Genomic DNA, 16,381 nt, shown 5'->3' on the forward strand with positions numbered 1-16,381 from the left:
CTGGAAATAAAAACAGTATCTTAGATTTTTGTTCTATGTACACAATACAGGTTTAGATTATTCAAACATACATTTTCTATTGTTTAATACATTTTACATTTTAAATCAACATTGGTTATTAGTATGATAACTGTATGGTTGACTTCATGTGGCTGTGCAATGCCAAACTACCTAGTGACACTCCCTAAGGCAGACTCCCGGTTAGGTGAGATCTGTTGGAGGCAAAGTGATAACCTTAGCTAAGCGAACCATTGAGTACATTTCATGACACCTCTCATATTCAAAATGTTTTACACTTCCCTCATACATATACACATTCATTCTGGCGCGCATTTGACAGAATTTTCGCAATTGGAACTATGATCCATCGAATGGGATTATAGCGATCAGTAATAGCGGTCAGGGGTTTCTTTTAAAAGACCCGACCTCTATTTGGAAAATATCAACCACTGTCAAGTGTTGTATTTACATGATGTGTGTCAGAGCAAGGGAATTACTGGCATAATTCTTTAGGGGGGTAGAGATTTTCAGACTTTAACAAGGAAAAGGAGAGCACGATGTTTTCAAGCATAACATATTATTCCTCAATCTAAAAAATGTAACTGGTTAGACACAAAAGGAGGAGAAGATTAAGTGATATATTACCTATATTGGAATCCTAGTCTTAGGGGCACAGGTACTCGTGGCCGGAGGACCTAAGGACAAGGAGGATAACGCTCTCTAATTCCATTCAAACTGGATACTGGGAGTTGTGGTCCTGTAGTTAAGATAAAGTTCAATTCAATTAGAGCCTGATGGATTTGATGTTGGTTAGGGCACTATTTAGAGTAAGAAAATCACAGGACGACATGGGGGTTATTTTTATTTTAAACAAACATTTGTTTTAAAGAAGTTGTAGTTTAACCCTCCATTTTTATTTTCAGACACAGTATTTAGATATGGACTCCAATGTTTTATTTTTTGATTACGGTCGAGAACCGTCTGAGGTCCTAAGGTCCTGTGTTGCAGGAAGAGATAACAATGCAATTCACGAATTACCTGAAGGATTCTTGAGTATGCTCTCCGATGAGAGTGTATAACTGATAAGATTCCAAGGGACAAGAATGTGGCTTTCGGTAATAGTCCCTAGCAAAAAAAGGAGCACTAGTTATGGCCATGATAATACTAGAGACACTATTCGTCCTGAAATCCAAGAAATTAAACACCAATCGTTCCGTTACCTAAATGGTTCAGTCGCTTGTCGGAGAGCAGTTAGGATCGTTCTCACGGAGCGCTGTGCAGTGGATACAATTCCGTGAACGGCGGGCGAGTAGTTGTGGGTGGGGCGTTGTGCCGTATTTACTGCTATGTGGGCGGAGAGCGAGTGGCTGTAGATGGGGATTCCTAACAGGAGATAGAAGGCCAATTATAAGTATATAATTTGACTTGTAATCTACAGGAATTTCGCCTAAGCAGCAGGATATCGGGGTATACACATACCTTAAAGTGGTGGTGAATCGTCCTTCAATGGGATTCCGTCGACTCCACCGGTCGACCAGCCGCAACGGGAGACAGGACTCTCGCCCGCTCAGTGCCTGTTCTCATTTAAATAAGCAGTTCTCCGCGCCTCTGGTGAGAAGCATCAGCTGTGTTAGAGTTGTAAACATAAATGACAGACCTAATTCTTCCAGTAGGCAGGCGGCGGCCATCTTAAGTGAGTGAGTTCTTATTTCTTTAATAAAGTTGTTGTTGTTGTTTCGGTTCCCTATTTCTTTGGATCATGTTTTAATTTTAAACGGTCTTTATATTTGCGATGACGTATATTTAGCAAAACATGGCATTCAGATATGCCATAATTTTGTTTTCACTTGTGTGAGCCTCATTTAAACATCTGCGAGCCAGTCCATTGTATTAGTCCATTTCATAATCACCCATATAATATTGGAGATAAGTCCAATATAAGAATTCTGCCAAATAATAAGATTTTTTCTCCCTATTTATTATGCAGTTCTTAAATCCTGTAGCTTGAGGTTGTTTTTCCAGGAATGCCTGGTGCCAAGGACATTCTTCGTTCAGTCCTTTAGTTGCAGCATTCAAGAAAAAAATCCAGAACACCTCTCGTTTTTTTCGTAGGCCCACAGGATCAATTCCTGGACTGGCCTTTATTTTTTCCAGGATGAACCAGCGAAGTTCCAGTTCTTTGTGTTCTTTTTCTAGCCAATGTGCTACAATGGGGGCTGCAATTTTTTTGTTCCTGATGTTTGACTTATGTTCCCCTATTCGCACTCAACATTCTCTGCCTGTTTCCCCAACATATGGGAGATTGCATGGACACAATATCAGATATATGATATTGCTGGTACGGCAATTAGTCATAGTGGCATTACGTCGTACTGATACCGTACGAGTGTTGGTACTGACAGTTTCTCCCACAATGGCCTGTGGGCAAATATGGCATGTCCCACATTTGTGGTTGCCATATATAGGTTCCAATCCAGTTATTGTAGTTTGGATATTTTCAGATATTTCTGGAATTTTGCCTCTTACCAGGTGATTTTTCAGATTGGGATTTTTTTTTAAGGCAAATATGGGTCGGCTCAAATGTGTCCTGTCATTCTCCAAGTTCAGAATGTGCCAACTTGAATTGATGGCTTGTCTGATTCTGTGATTCATTTCTGAGTGGCGGGTGACGCATACTAGCTGGTTTGTTTTTTCAGGGTTTTTTGCTGTAAACATCACCTCTCTGTTTGTGTATCTAGCCCGTTTAAAGGAGTCTTTGATTAATCTAGCTGGATAACCTCGAAAAAGAAGTTTTTCCTGTAAGATGTCAGCTTGGATCAGGAAGTCACACATATCAGAACAGTTTCTTCTGATACGAAGGAACTGGCTGTATGGGATACTATCCCTCTGACTCCGAGGATGAAAGCTGGAATACTGGAGCAGGGTGTTCCGTGCCGTAGGCTTGGTATATAAGGATACCTTGATAGTGTTTTCGTAATGTTCGATCCAGATATCCAAAAATTCAATTTTGGATGTACTGGTGTGGCTGGTAAATTTCAAATTGGCATCCGCCGCATTGAGCCATTCGATGAATTCAAAAAGTTGTTCTTCGGCCCCCTTCCAGATGAAAAAGATATCGTCAATGAACCGTTTCCAGTTCTTGACGTTCTCAAAGAAGGGGGCCATTTCGTTAAAGATGTTAATTCTTTCAAATTCTCCCATATACAGGCAAGCTATACTGGGTGCACAGCTTGCTCCCATGCTGACTCCAGTGGCCTGTCTGTACATGGTATTATCGAATTCAAAGTAATTCTCAAAAAGCACTACCTTGAGACATTGTAGGATGAATTCATCATTGGTGATATCAGTGTTTCTTGAAAGTATGGTTTCGATGACTTCATACGCACCTTTTTGGGGGATGTTGGAATATAATGATTCCACATCAAGGGTGACCATTATCTCGGAGCTCTCAAAGAATGGGGTACCTTCCACCTGTTGGATAAAATGTCCCGTGTCTCGAACATATGATTCTAATTCTGTAACCATCGGGTTTAAGAATCTGTCAATATATTTTGACAGTGGCTCGGTGGCAGAGCCAATTGTTGAGACAATAGGTCGCATGGGAGGATCAGTGCTGTTTTTGTGGGTCTTAGGCACTCCATATATAATGGGTATTTTGGTGTTACTAGGGGTGAGAAATTCAGCTTCTGCCTCACAAATATAATTTTGGTTAACTGCTCTTTGAACCATAGTCAGTATGCGTTTTTTCAAAGCATTTTCAGGGTTCCGGGTAATCCGTATGTAGTGACCTGAGGATGATAGTAATTCAGTCATTCTTCTTTTGTAGTCTGAGGTGTTAAATAAGGCGATGCCACCCCCTTTATCACAAGGTTTAATTGTGATATTTTTGTTTAGTTGGAGTTCTTTAAGGGCCTTGTTCTCTGATGTGGACAGGTTCGCTTTAGGTATGGGTACATATTGTGTCATTTTGTTTATTTTATTCATGACTGTCTTCTCAAAAAATTTACCTCGGGGCCCACCATTTCCAACGAGGGCGTGAATGAGGAGGGAGGTTTGCATCCAGATCTATTATCCTCGTTGTTAGTGGGGGGGCCTCCAGAAAGAATTTTTGGAGGCGGACCTTCCTAAAGAATAACTGCAGGTCTCTGTTTAGTTCAAATTTATTGAAGTTAGCAGATGGTACAAATGATAGGCCCCTCGTTAGGAGTTGGATGGCCATGGGGTCTATAGTCTCACTAGACAGGTTGAACACAGGGAGCCCCCTTATGTTCGCCAATACTGTTGGTGGCGGGTCTGTACATACATCTGTGGTTGTCCGCGACCCTGACGGTAGTTCCTCGTTTGGGGGGCCCTCGACGGGGGACGGGTGTCTTTAACCGATTGAAGCTAGTAGAGAGTGAGCCCAGCTGTGTTTCCATTGCCAGGCGTGAGTCCTGTATTTCCTTCAATATTAGGTCTAATTTATCCATTGGTTGCGCTTCATCTGTGGGGGGGGACCACATCTGTGTCCGAATCTTGTGTCCGGCCACTCGACATTACTATGGTCGTAGTCTCCAAGACATGCGAGTCTGGTTGCTCCGCTCTAGTGCACCCCATGACGCCGAGTGTATTCTGCGTGCTTGTAACTTGTTATTCGCAAACTCTAGCTAGGCCAGATGGGAACACCAGGAGTCCTGCCACAATAACGTGAGGTGAGAGCTTCAGTATATTTCTGCTCTCTGATAGTCACTATCCTTTGTTTAGGATCATAGGTGGCCCTCCATGCTGTCCCTGGACCTCATCCGGCCACCACCTATAGCATCACGCAATTCATACAGGCCGCCCACCGGACGTGCGTATTGTTGGTTTAACTTGCAAGTGTGGTTCTGCTATCTAAAACACCAAGACAGTGTACCTTTTCGTCACCACAGATTCCCAGGGCCCAGCTGTGTCACTTCGGGAGACCAATCAGACCAGTTCCTCTACGGTGTAGAACACACCACCGTGTAACTACGTACTGCTCTGTTCAGTCCCATGTCCCATCTTTCGCTAGGTACCCACAAGTACAGGCAGTTGGATCCACAATTTGTATGGCCCAGGTCTAATAATAAAGCCATAGTCTGTACGTAGACACCTCTTGCCGTCAGCACATTGCTGGGGTCTCAATACTGTATAGGGGGAGGAGCGCAGAACACATAGGACAGTGTGCCCTGCAGCCCGTGCATCACCCCACTACTGTGCCTTTGCAATGTTATCGGCGGTCCGTCATGTACTCCTCCTCCGATCGGTTTTCTCCAGGCGCAGTCTACACAGGCTCACAGCACTTCAGTCTCCAGTTTTCCGCACCCCTATGCGTGACTCTCAGTGTCCCCTCATATGCACAGCAGCCACTAGGCGTCCGTGGGCCCCTGCAGCTGGCCCCCCAGTCCATGCGCCCTAATGCCAGCCACGTAGCCCAGTCTTCACTCCTCCACTGCCCATGTACTGCACACCTCCAGGGTAACAATATTGCCGATGGGGGAAGGGCGCAGATCACGTAACACAGCGCTCGTGAATGTCCTTTCGCCACTCTATTTTTGCGCTCCTACCATATTGTCCGTGTCTTGGTAGGTGTCCCGCTCGTATGCCACAGCTTTCAGGTTCGGGATCCACAGCCCCGCAAGACCCCTGCTTCTTACCAGTGCCGTCGGACCCCATCCGAAGTGCCAGGGACCGCAGCGCGAGGGCGCGTGTGCCTGTCACTGCCCGTCATGGCCCCCTTTCCTGAGTCGAGCGGGAGGGAAGGAGAGAAATTCCTTCAGCGGTTCTGTAAGGCCCCACACTCAGTCGCGCTCCAAGGCCCTCGTTGTCACTCCCCTTCGGGTGCTCCACGCAGCAGCAATGGCCCAACTCTTTTCTTTCAAAAAGGGGGCGACTCGGCTCTCCGGGGGCAGTCCGCTTGCTCTTCAGTTGATCCGCTACAGCTAGCAGAGGTTCATGGTTTAAAAGTGCCCTGTTTCATCAGGATAATTTGGCGAAGTGTCAGGTTTGGCACTTAGCTCTCTCAGCTCACGTTCGCCATGCTCGGCAGTTATCCATGCCCCGAGTCGCGATGTAAGTCTAGGGATGCCAAATAGAAGCCATCCTCATATGAAGCATTTCACGGAGCCTAACTTACAACAACAGCTGTATGCAGTGTTATGTGCAATAGCAGCAAAAAAGTAAAATGGCGTTTAAACTTCTAATAGGCCTATGCTAACATAGCAATGTGCACAACAAGGCCCAGCCCTCACTACACCCTCCCTTGATCGGAAAACACACAAGAATTGGGGGCAAAGTTGGAAGGCAGAGTTCAAGTTCGAATGAGACAGAACCAAGTTAAAACTTTCGCCAAACTGGATAATTGGGAGTAAGATCTGAATTAGAAACCACAAATTTCAAAATCCATTCTGGGGGTATGGTGTCAAGACATCTATGAAGCGTGAAGAAAAAAATGAATGGAAAAATCATGAGTCCAGTACTTATCTATGAAGTAGGAAAAATATTGTCGCTTCAAACCAACAGCGTATAGGCACAGTTTGTTGCAACCGCGTCCAATAGCAAGTTCTTTTTGAGGCAAAAGAGCCCTTATTCGACTCATCTTGTTGAACTCTGCTTTCAAGGTCAGAATGGAAGGCCAGAGGGATATATATCGAGCTTCCCATGCGGAATAGGAAATAGGACATTCTTACAACAGACTACACATTGGGAAACAGTCACTATGTACGGAATCCCTGGCAGCATTCACAGCAATCTTCATTGCTTAAAAGTAAATAACTACCGTTTGCTAATAACGTGAAAGTTGGTGTAATAGCCGGGCGGGTGTACCTTTTAAAATGCAGGCCAGATATTCGGGGCATCTGTATTACACGAGCCGTGCAATTGTAAATTCCTAAAGACCAATGATTGATTAGGTGTGGAAGTGCAATCTTCTCCTTTTAAATAAACTTCTTTACCCTCCCTCAGACACCTGTAAGTGAACGGAAGAGACCAAACCTCATGGAGATATGCAGCTTATGCGCTACCCAATGGTTCAAATCTGCCTATGGCATAGTGTTTCATGCACGCTTCAAATTTAAACAGTGGGAACAGCAGCGTTATTAACCCATAAATAAGCCAAACAGCAGAATTTGTTTCGGCCACAGAAAACGGTAAAGGTTCTAATTTTTCAATGTGCAATAGAGAAAATGTTGCATTTTTCATTGACATAAATTGTTGTTTAACAGTCAAAATAAAGGGCAAAAAGAGCGAAGAAGCATTCATGTAGTCCCACAGCACCTTCCCAGCCTTCAGCGTTTGTAAAGTCCATGCAAACTGCATAGTAGAACGCAATTGATTTTGACCATGGTAATGGAACTGAGACTTCATCTTGCTCAATATCAACAACAGAAGAAACAATATTATCTAATGTGTAAATTCGGGAAGAAAGTGTGTTAATGCTATTATCTACAACTGCAAGCACTTTTTCTAAATTAGCTTGATCAATAGCTCGTAACCTAGAAGCAGCTTCAATTTGGGACAGTTTCCAAACTTTGTTGTTAACTGCATAAATCCATTGTTTGCACCTGCCTGTTGCAGGACCTTTTACAAAGTCATTCAAGTCAACGGCGTCAGTCAATTTTGACAAATGGAGTTTATCTGACGCTAAGGTGGAGTGTTTGAGCCAAGACTGACATAGCTTGCCTACAGAATAGGTAGTGACAGAATGATCACTCTCAAAACAGGGATCCACCCTAACCTGTGCATAGCCAGGGGTCAAACCCAGAAAATGATGCTGGCATGAATCCGCACTTTTTTGCCATAATAACCAGCCTTGGGGATCCAAACTGGAAATGTTAAAGGACGAATTTTGTAACAGAGTCTGTAAATCACTAAGGTACCTACTGGTGTGATTATTCCATTTGGAATATTCTCCCAAATCAGGAACAGAAGGAGCATTTAATTTTTTAGACGTAGCCAATCCAAAGCAGGTGGTTTGTGAAATAGTCTAAATCAAAAAAACATATGGTTTGGGATGAGACATGCATGATGCAAAGCCTCAGTGCCTTGCACTTGCCAATTTTTAGAACCCCAAACAGATTTAAGATCAATAGTATATTTCCACAGTTCATAGCCCCAATAGCCAATTGGTCAATAAAGGACTTAGAATATAAAAATTTCGTGTGGGTAAGTCTAACTTTGGAAGAGGATGTTTACGTCATCTTAAAATAAAATGCACCAGGGTTTGATTGATTAAAATCAATAAAGTAAGAAAACTTTCAAAAGCATCTTGGAGCTGCCTTCAACAGGAGCGGGACAATGTTCCCATTGTGTATAATTAACAACATTTCTACACGTGTTTGCTTTGTGCAGAAAATGATTGCCATAGTGTTGGTAACAAAACAAATCGGCATCATTTGCAGAATCTAAGTAAAAATCCTCAGCATCAAAGGCAGCATAATATTTCAAATCAGGAAACAGAGCCTCTACGGCTTGAACGTCCCAATCATCAGAGTGTATATTTTGTTTAACCATATCCCCCATTGAAACATGACGTACATTAGGGACATTAATAACCTATGTGGGTCCATGAATCAAAAATTTGACAGCATTCCATACAATCCAATCTAAGACAGGCCAAGCAGTGATATTCACAAAAGTCCGGTCCCTCTTCATTTTGTGTGGTGAAGAGTGGGGTGCCAAAGTTCGATCATTTAGTCTAATTGTAGTTCTTTCTTTAACATATTGTCCATTCACAAGACGGAAAAAATACATCACAAATCCAATGGACATGTACAAAAAAATAGAAAAAGCACCAGCCAAATGTAAGTCCAAGGAGGAATCAAAAAAGGTTTTTTAAACCAAACAGCAAAAATCAAAACCTTTGAAGGGGCTTTTGATGTGGTAGAGTTAGTGTCAAATGAAAAACCTAATTGATTAGCCACACCTGTCTCCGAATCTGGCATAGATAAGTCTGTGGGATAAGTGTACTCAGTATCATCAAGAGGATCACCAGCTGGTGGATTTAATAAAGGATTCGTAACTATATTCATCTCCTATTTTTATCAGAAACCTGGACCACGTCGTGTTCGGGCTCAGATATGGTGCAAGCCCTCCCCCTGGCTATCTAATTTATCATCTAGATAGGCCTATTGGACAAGGAGGTGGTCTTGCTATCATCTATAGGGACACGCTGGCTTGCAGAGCCCAGGATGGAGGGGTGCTTGACTGTGAGAGCTGTCAATTCTCACTACGGATGTCAGCCACGACCTCCATTTCAGGCCTACTAGTGTACCGCCCTCCGGGGTGTGTAGGCAATTTTGCCAGTTCGTTGATTGAAACTGTCACACTTCTGGCATTGTCGACCGCCAATTTTGTGGCACTTGGAGATTTTAACCTCCATTTTGATGACCCTGCGGACACACTTGCTGCCGACCTGCTAGGTGATCTGAAAGCCTTTGATATGAGCCTAATCAACTCAGGGGCCACGTATTGTAAGGGCCACCTACTGGATCCAGTCTTTTCGAATATGGACAGGATTGAAGCCTCGACTCCTTTAGCTCTACCGTGGTCAGACCATTTTTTGGTTCCTTTCAATTGGCAGTTTGACTTAACGGATGCAACTATTCCTAGGACCTACTTGGTTGACAGGGCTTGGTCCAGGTTACCAGTAGAGCGCTGGATTGCTAATTTAAATGGGACTCGCCCGCGCCCGGTGCATGATCCACTAATTGCTGATATAAACTTGGAAAATTGGCTAAACAGATCCTTAGACGCTATTCTTCCCAAAAAGAAAATGCCAAAGAGGGAGAAAAGAGTGGGATCAGCCCCTTGGTATTCCCAGACGTTCAGAACGCTCAGGAAAGGCTGCAAAAGGCTAGAGAGGATTTGGAGAAAGGATTGGGGAGAGGCAACCCGGAATGAGTATCGTACGGCAATGAGAGGATGCAAAGCCGCTCTCCGGGATGCCAAAGCCAAGTTCTATGAGGAGAGAATTGGCAACTCGGCTAACTCCTCTAGAGAGTCGTTCAAGGTCTTTAGAGACCTTTTGAAAACTCCGGAACCGCCAGTGAGCCATGAGAGCCCTCAAAAGAAATGTACGGAACTGGCCAACTACTTTCATATGAAAGTAGAAAATATCGTAAGTTCCTTACCACCAGCCCAGGAATTAGATATAGGCAAACAGCGAGCCGATGTTCAGATTAAGCTCGACGTCTTTGGTCCAGTGACCTCTGACGAAGTCCTTAAGGTTCTAGGGGCGATGAAGAGTGGTTCACCGAGGGATCCTGTCCCGATGAGATACCTTAAGCAGATAACAACTACTATCGTGGAACCAGTAACAGATCTTATCAATGCATCTTTTGCGCAGGGGTTGGTTCCACCTAGTTGGAAAAAAGCGGTCGTAAAAGCCCTTTTGAAAAAGCCTGGTCTAGATCCATCGGACCTGGCTAATTTCAGACCGATCTCCTTGTTGCCTGGGTTCGGTAAGATTGCGGAGAAACTGGTGAACAGGCAATTGTCACACTTCCTTGAGTCTAATGGCTTGTTGCGGAATTCCCAAACGGGATTCAGGCCGGGCCAAGGCACTGATACCGCCCTTCTGGCAGTCGTGGAAGAAGCCAGGAGCATTTTGGATTCAGGAGGATCAGTGGCAGTGATCCTCCTGGACCTTAGTGCGGCTTTTGACACCGTAAACCATCAGGTGCTGCTCCAACGACTGTCAGAAGTGGGCCTGACTGGAATGGCCTTGAAGTGCCTCGCGTTGTTTCTTCACCAACAAACCTACCAAGTCTGGGAAGGTAGTGCACAATCTGCCCCCATCCCCCTTCAATGTGGTGTGCCTCAGGGCTCCTCCCTGAGCCCCACATTGTTTAATATCTATATGGCACCATTAGAGGATGTGGTGGCACCACTGGGTATCAAAATAATCAGCTATGCTGATGATACCCAGTTGTTGGTGGCCCTCTCTCAATTGTGGGACCATCCTGTACTCTTGCACTCCTGCTTGTCCAAGGTGTATACTTGGATGGGCAACTCAGAATTAAAATTGAACGGCTCTAAAACAGAGCTGATGTTGTTGGGACATGCGGGGCCTTCGTTACCGCCAGGTAGCTGGCCGACTTGCTTTGGCGATTCTCCAACCCCCAAAAAAGAGATTAAAAGTTTGGGCGTCTGGCTTGAACAAAATTTGTCTTTCAAGACCCATGCAAAGAAAACTGCCGGAGTCTGTTTTGCTTTGCTTCGATCAGCCCACAAGATTCTACCCCTTCTCCCTCCGACCTCCAGGAAACTCCTTATCCAGGGGCTGATTGTCTCAAGGTTGGACTACAGCAATGCGCTTTTCTTGGGCGCTCCGGAGGCAACGCTCATTAAACTTCAACAAGTGCAGAATGCAGCAGCAAGGCTGCTGTTGAATATTCCTAGGAGACAATCAGCAAAACCAGCATTAAGAGCACTGCATTGGCTCCCAGTACGGGAGAGGATAAAATTTAAATCTCTCTGTACGGCTCATAAAATCCTGAGAGGGAAAGGCCCTCCCATCCTGCATAATATGGTGCTCCCCTATAAGGCTACTAGAGCACTTCGCTCTGACCACAAATCCCTGGTACAAGTGGCCAAAGTAAAAAGAGCCCGGACGGGCGGGAGAAGATTCTCGGTGAATGTGGCCAAGTTATGGAATGCGTTGCCCTTGAATTTACGGACAGAGACCGGTATTATTCGGTTCCGAAAGTTGCTTAAGACCCACCCATTTCCCGCTTAATGGTGTCTTTTCTCAGCCCCATTCCTCTGAGTTATGAACGAGCGCTGGGATGCCCGAGGGTAACCACGCGCTATATAAGATTCCAAATAATGGCAACATCAGGCCTGGTGGTAGGTGCCGGAGCCAAAACAGAGTTTCGCAGCATCGCTGGACAAGAGACCGCAGGTGTCATACTAAGAATAATAGGCCACTCTGTGTAGTTTGACATTGTCAATGGGGGTAAAATGACCGTTCTTGTACCCTGCTCGTGAAGCACAGGAACTGGAGCACAATATGAGGGGCCAAACTCCTTCTTGTTCCCAACCTTCTCTCGGACCAGTTCACCAACTCGGGGTAGCCAGACAACTACCAGAATCTGCAACGCAGCATCAGATGTGGAGGGCAAGTGTTCCATTGCCGGACTGTCTCGGGTCTTTTGTAGATTCTGGAAAACAGCACAATGTTCATCTACGTCAGAGGGAGTGGCAGATACCGCTTGGTCTAGATCCTCAAGGTCCGTAACAAACATTTTGATACCAAAGAGCATCTCATATGGGGTCTGCCCACCCAGAGACCTTCTAGGGAGATTATTTAGTGCATGCTGAATGCTATTGAGGTGGGCTAGCCAGTTCCGGCCTGTACCTAATGCCCTAGCTGTCAAGGATTTCTTTAAGTCACGGTTCATCCGCTCCACAACACTATTGCCCTCAGGCCGATATGGAGACGAACATTTTATGTGGACCCTCAATGAACGCATGGCATCCTTGGAAGCCTTAGAGGCAAACGCTGGACCCAGGTCCGAATGTAAGGTACTGTCGTAGGGATTCCGTTCTCATACAGAACTGTGCATAGAGACTTGGAACCTCAGTGAATTAGGGTGTACCAAAACTCACCTTAGTACCCAAAATCCCCTACCAGACTAGCTACAGTGTCTCATTGATTATCACAAACTCCCAATGCTTAGACAAACCAGAACATGGACTTAGTACACCTCAGGTAACGTGGAACACATGAACACTCTTTCGTTATACAATCATTCCAATCCAGAACAAGGAGTAAAAGAGGACACGTGCATATTTGAAATATTTATTCACTAATGCAGTGTTCTCAAACGCAGTATCTTAGCTAGTACAAGCAAACATATTATAAGAAACAAAGTAATCAGCATAGTCACTAGTCCATAGAACACAAACGGTGAAAGCATGGTATTATGCTAAAATGAATAGGGTTCAGTAACACCTAATTCTCACCCTCCCTAGCTGGTATATTATATTATATCTAAGAAGGTCTCTTTGGGTTTTAGCAGGGCGGCCCCATACCTCAAGATCCTAGTGGTAAGGGATCACATCATCTGCCACCAGCTCTCTGCATGCGATGCACCATCAAGTGTGTGTGTATGCTCTTGTGCAAAGCAATATAAAACGCGCCTAAAGCCAGAACTTGGCCGCAGCTGCATGTATGTTATGTCTAGGATCGTGCGAAGGGACGACCTCACAACAACCACTGTGTTGAGATATCCTTGAAGGTTTTTGCACTCACAGTACAGACACAGCTCGCCAAGCAAGGCTGATATCAGAGTAACAACATATTATTCTCGTATGAATCAAAAAATGTTACTAGGCTCAAAGTTAAAGCAACAGCTATGTGTTGTGTGCAGAAGCAGCAGAAAGGTAAAATGGTGTTTAAACTCCTAATAAGCTCATGCTAACTTAACACAGCATATAGGCAATGTATAGCTATATGACACCCTCCCTTGATCGGAGCACGGATAAGATTAGATAAGATAAGATAAGATAAGATAAGATAAGATAAGATAAGATAAGATAAGATAAGGGACTCAATTTTGAAATGCAGAGTTCAATGAAGTAGTCAGTTCAAATTCGAGAAGGTGAGGAAAAATAATTTAGTCCGCCAAAAAATCCAAAATCTCATCAGCATGACAATTTAATGTTCACTGTTATTAAAGCCAATAGGTCCGATATAAAAAACTGTCCATCATAATTTTGAAAAAATCTGGAAAAAGCTTCATGATATCAAAGGCCTCGATAGGATTCGGCCTAACACTGAGTATGCAAAATAAGCAGCAACAGCTTCCAAAAGGAAGTCACTGTTATCATCCGAAAATAACTCAGCCATCCAATTCAATAATGAGAAAGAACATACATGCTCTTCAATTACCGGAGCCTCTAGTACCATCAGAGGACAACTCGGTGGGTTCTCAATGAAGCTGTGTGCCAAGAAATCTTGCGCCGCTGCGAATATATTCCAACGACCTAGTACTCCATGCATCGCTGCAAAGGCCATAATCCCTCCGCAGGAACAAAGCAATTCATGAGTAACTAAGGGACTCATGAGATGATTAAAATCCACTTTAGGAGACACCATATTGCAGAGACACAAATCCATGGCCCAGTCGAAATTGCAGCTCAGGCAATGAAAGACAGGCTGGACACAGGTGAAATAGGAAAATCGAAACGATAATCCATATGCTGCACTTAAGGTGGCGAGTGGCAGCGTACCATAGTATTCAAGCATCCTGTTGCGAAACAGCGCTAACTGCGACTGCTCGTCTTGGAACACAGTACGGGCATCCATTTTGATTAAAACAAAATAGCACCAAAAAGCCAGCAGCGGGCGCCAGTAAAACAGGAAATCCACCAAATAGGCTGGAAAAGATCGAATGGAAGAAAGCAGGAATGACTCCAAATATTTTTTGAAAAGAAGTCACAAGACCACTGCTCACAACTTTAAAAAAGTGTGCCAGCCCCGAAGTGGAGGACGCGTTAAAGATTGTATGAATCAGCTCCCCGAAATGTAAAGGCAGGTCAGTATTTAATAAAGCATGCACTTCTGTGCGGGTGTTAGCTACGTGAAGGACAAATGTTTCACGAGCAGATGTCAGGGCAAATTCTTTTTGTGACAATAAGGCTCTTATTCGACTCATCTTATTGAACTCTGCCTTCAAGGTCAGAATCCTCGGCCGGATGGAAACATCCAAGTACCCATGCGGGGGTGGATACAACACATTTTTACAGCAAACCACACGCTCACTGACTGTAACTACATAAGCTATGCCTTTTAATAACCCACAGCAATCTTCATTATTTAAAAGTAAATAACTACCGTTTGCTAATAAAGTGAACGTGGGGACAATTGCGGGCACGGGTGTACCTTTTAAAACACATGCTAAATTAGGCCGTTCCTGATGACATGAGCCATGCAATTGTATGTGCCTACACATTAATGAGCAATCTGGTGTTTCCGTGCACTCCTCCCCTTTCAGATAAACTTCTTTTCCGTCCCTAAGGCATCTGTAAGTGAAAGGGAGTGACCAGGCTTCATGTAAATTGTAGCTACCAAGAGGCTCGTACCTACCAATAGCAAAATATTTCATGCAATTTGTTAACTGGAAAAGCGCAAATGGTAAAGTTATTAAACCGTGGATAAGCCACGTAGCAGTAGTGGCCTCTGTCACTGAAAATGGTAAAGACTCCAGTCGTTCAATGTGTAACATGGAAAAAGAAGCATCTCTCGTTGAAGGCGAACGTTGTTTCTCAGTCAAATTAAAAGGGGCAAATAGAGATGAGACATTAATGTAATTCCAAGGCACTTTTCCGTTTTTCAGTGTCTGGAGGGTTAAAGCAAACTGCATAATAGAACGCAATCGATTTTGACCATGGTACAAAACAGACACTTCATCCTGTAAAATTTCAACGACAGATGACACAATATTATCCAATGTGTAAATGCGGGAAGAAAGTGTGTTAATGTTGTTATCCACTACTGCAAGCACTTTCTCCAAATTAGCTTGATCAATAGCCCTAAGGTGGGTAGCCGCTTCAATCTGTGATGTTTTCCAGAGGTCATTTTAAACGGCATATATCCATCTTCTAGACCTACCTCTAGCCGGGCCTTTCATGAAGTCATTCAAATCAACCTCGTCAGTCAGTTTAGACAAATGCAGTTTGACTGACGCTAATGTAGAGTGTTTGAGCAAATTCTGACACAATTTACCCACTGAATAAGTGGTTACAGAATGGTCACTCTCAAAACAGGGATCTACCCTGACCTGTGTAAAACCATCAGCCAGACCCAAAAAACGATGCTGGTACGAATCTGCACTTCTGTGCCACATCAACCAACCCTTGGGATCCAAACTGGATATGTTAAAGGATGAATTTAGCAATAGAGTTTGCAACACTCTAATCGAAAATTTTGTTGAATTTTCCCAACCTGAATATTCTTCCAAATCAGGGAAGGAAGGAGTATTTAATTTTTTAGAAGTAGCCAATCCAAAGCATGTTATCTGTGAGATGGTAGAATTCAAAAACAACATATGATTTGGGATGAGACATGCACGGTGCAAAGCCTCAGTGCCTTGTACCTGCCAACCTTTAGAACCCCAAACTGATTTAAGGTCAATTCTTTCCTTCCACAACTTGCAGCCTCCAACAGCTAGCTGGTCTAGAAAGGACTTCGAGTACAATAACTTAGTATCGGTAAGTCTAACTTTGGACATGGATTTTTCTGTCATTCTAATATAAAACAAGCGGGATTGGACTGGTTAAAGTCAGTAAAGTAAGCGTACTTTTTCAAAAATGTATTAGAGCTGCCTCTTAAAGGAGCTGGGCAATGCTCCCACTGTGTATAGTTTACAGTACTCCT

This window comes from Lissotriton vulgaris, chromosome 8 (assembly GCF_964263255.1).
Source record: "Lissotriton vulgaris chromosome 8, aLisVul1.2, whole genome shotgun sequence".
Lineage (NCBI taxonomy): Eukaryota > Metazoa > Chordata > Amphibia > Caudata > Salamandridae > Lissotriton > Lissotriton vulgaris.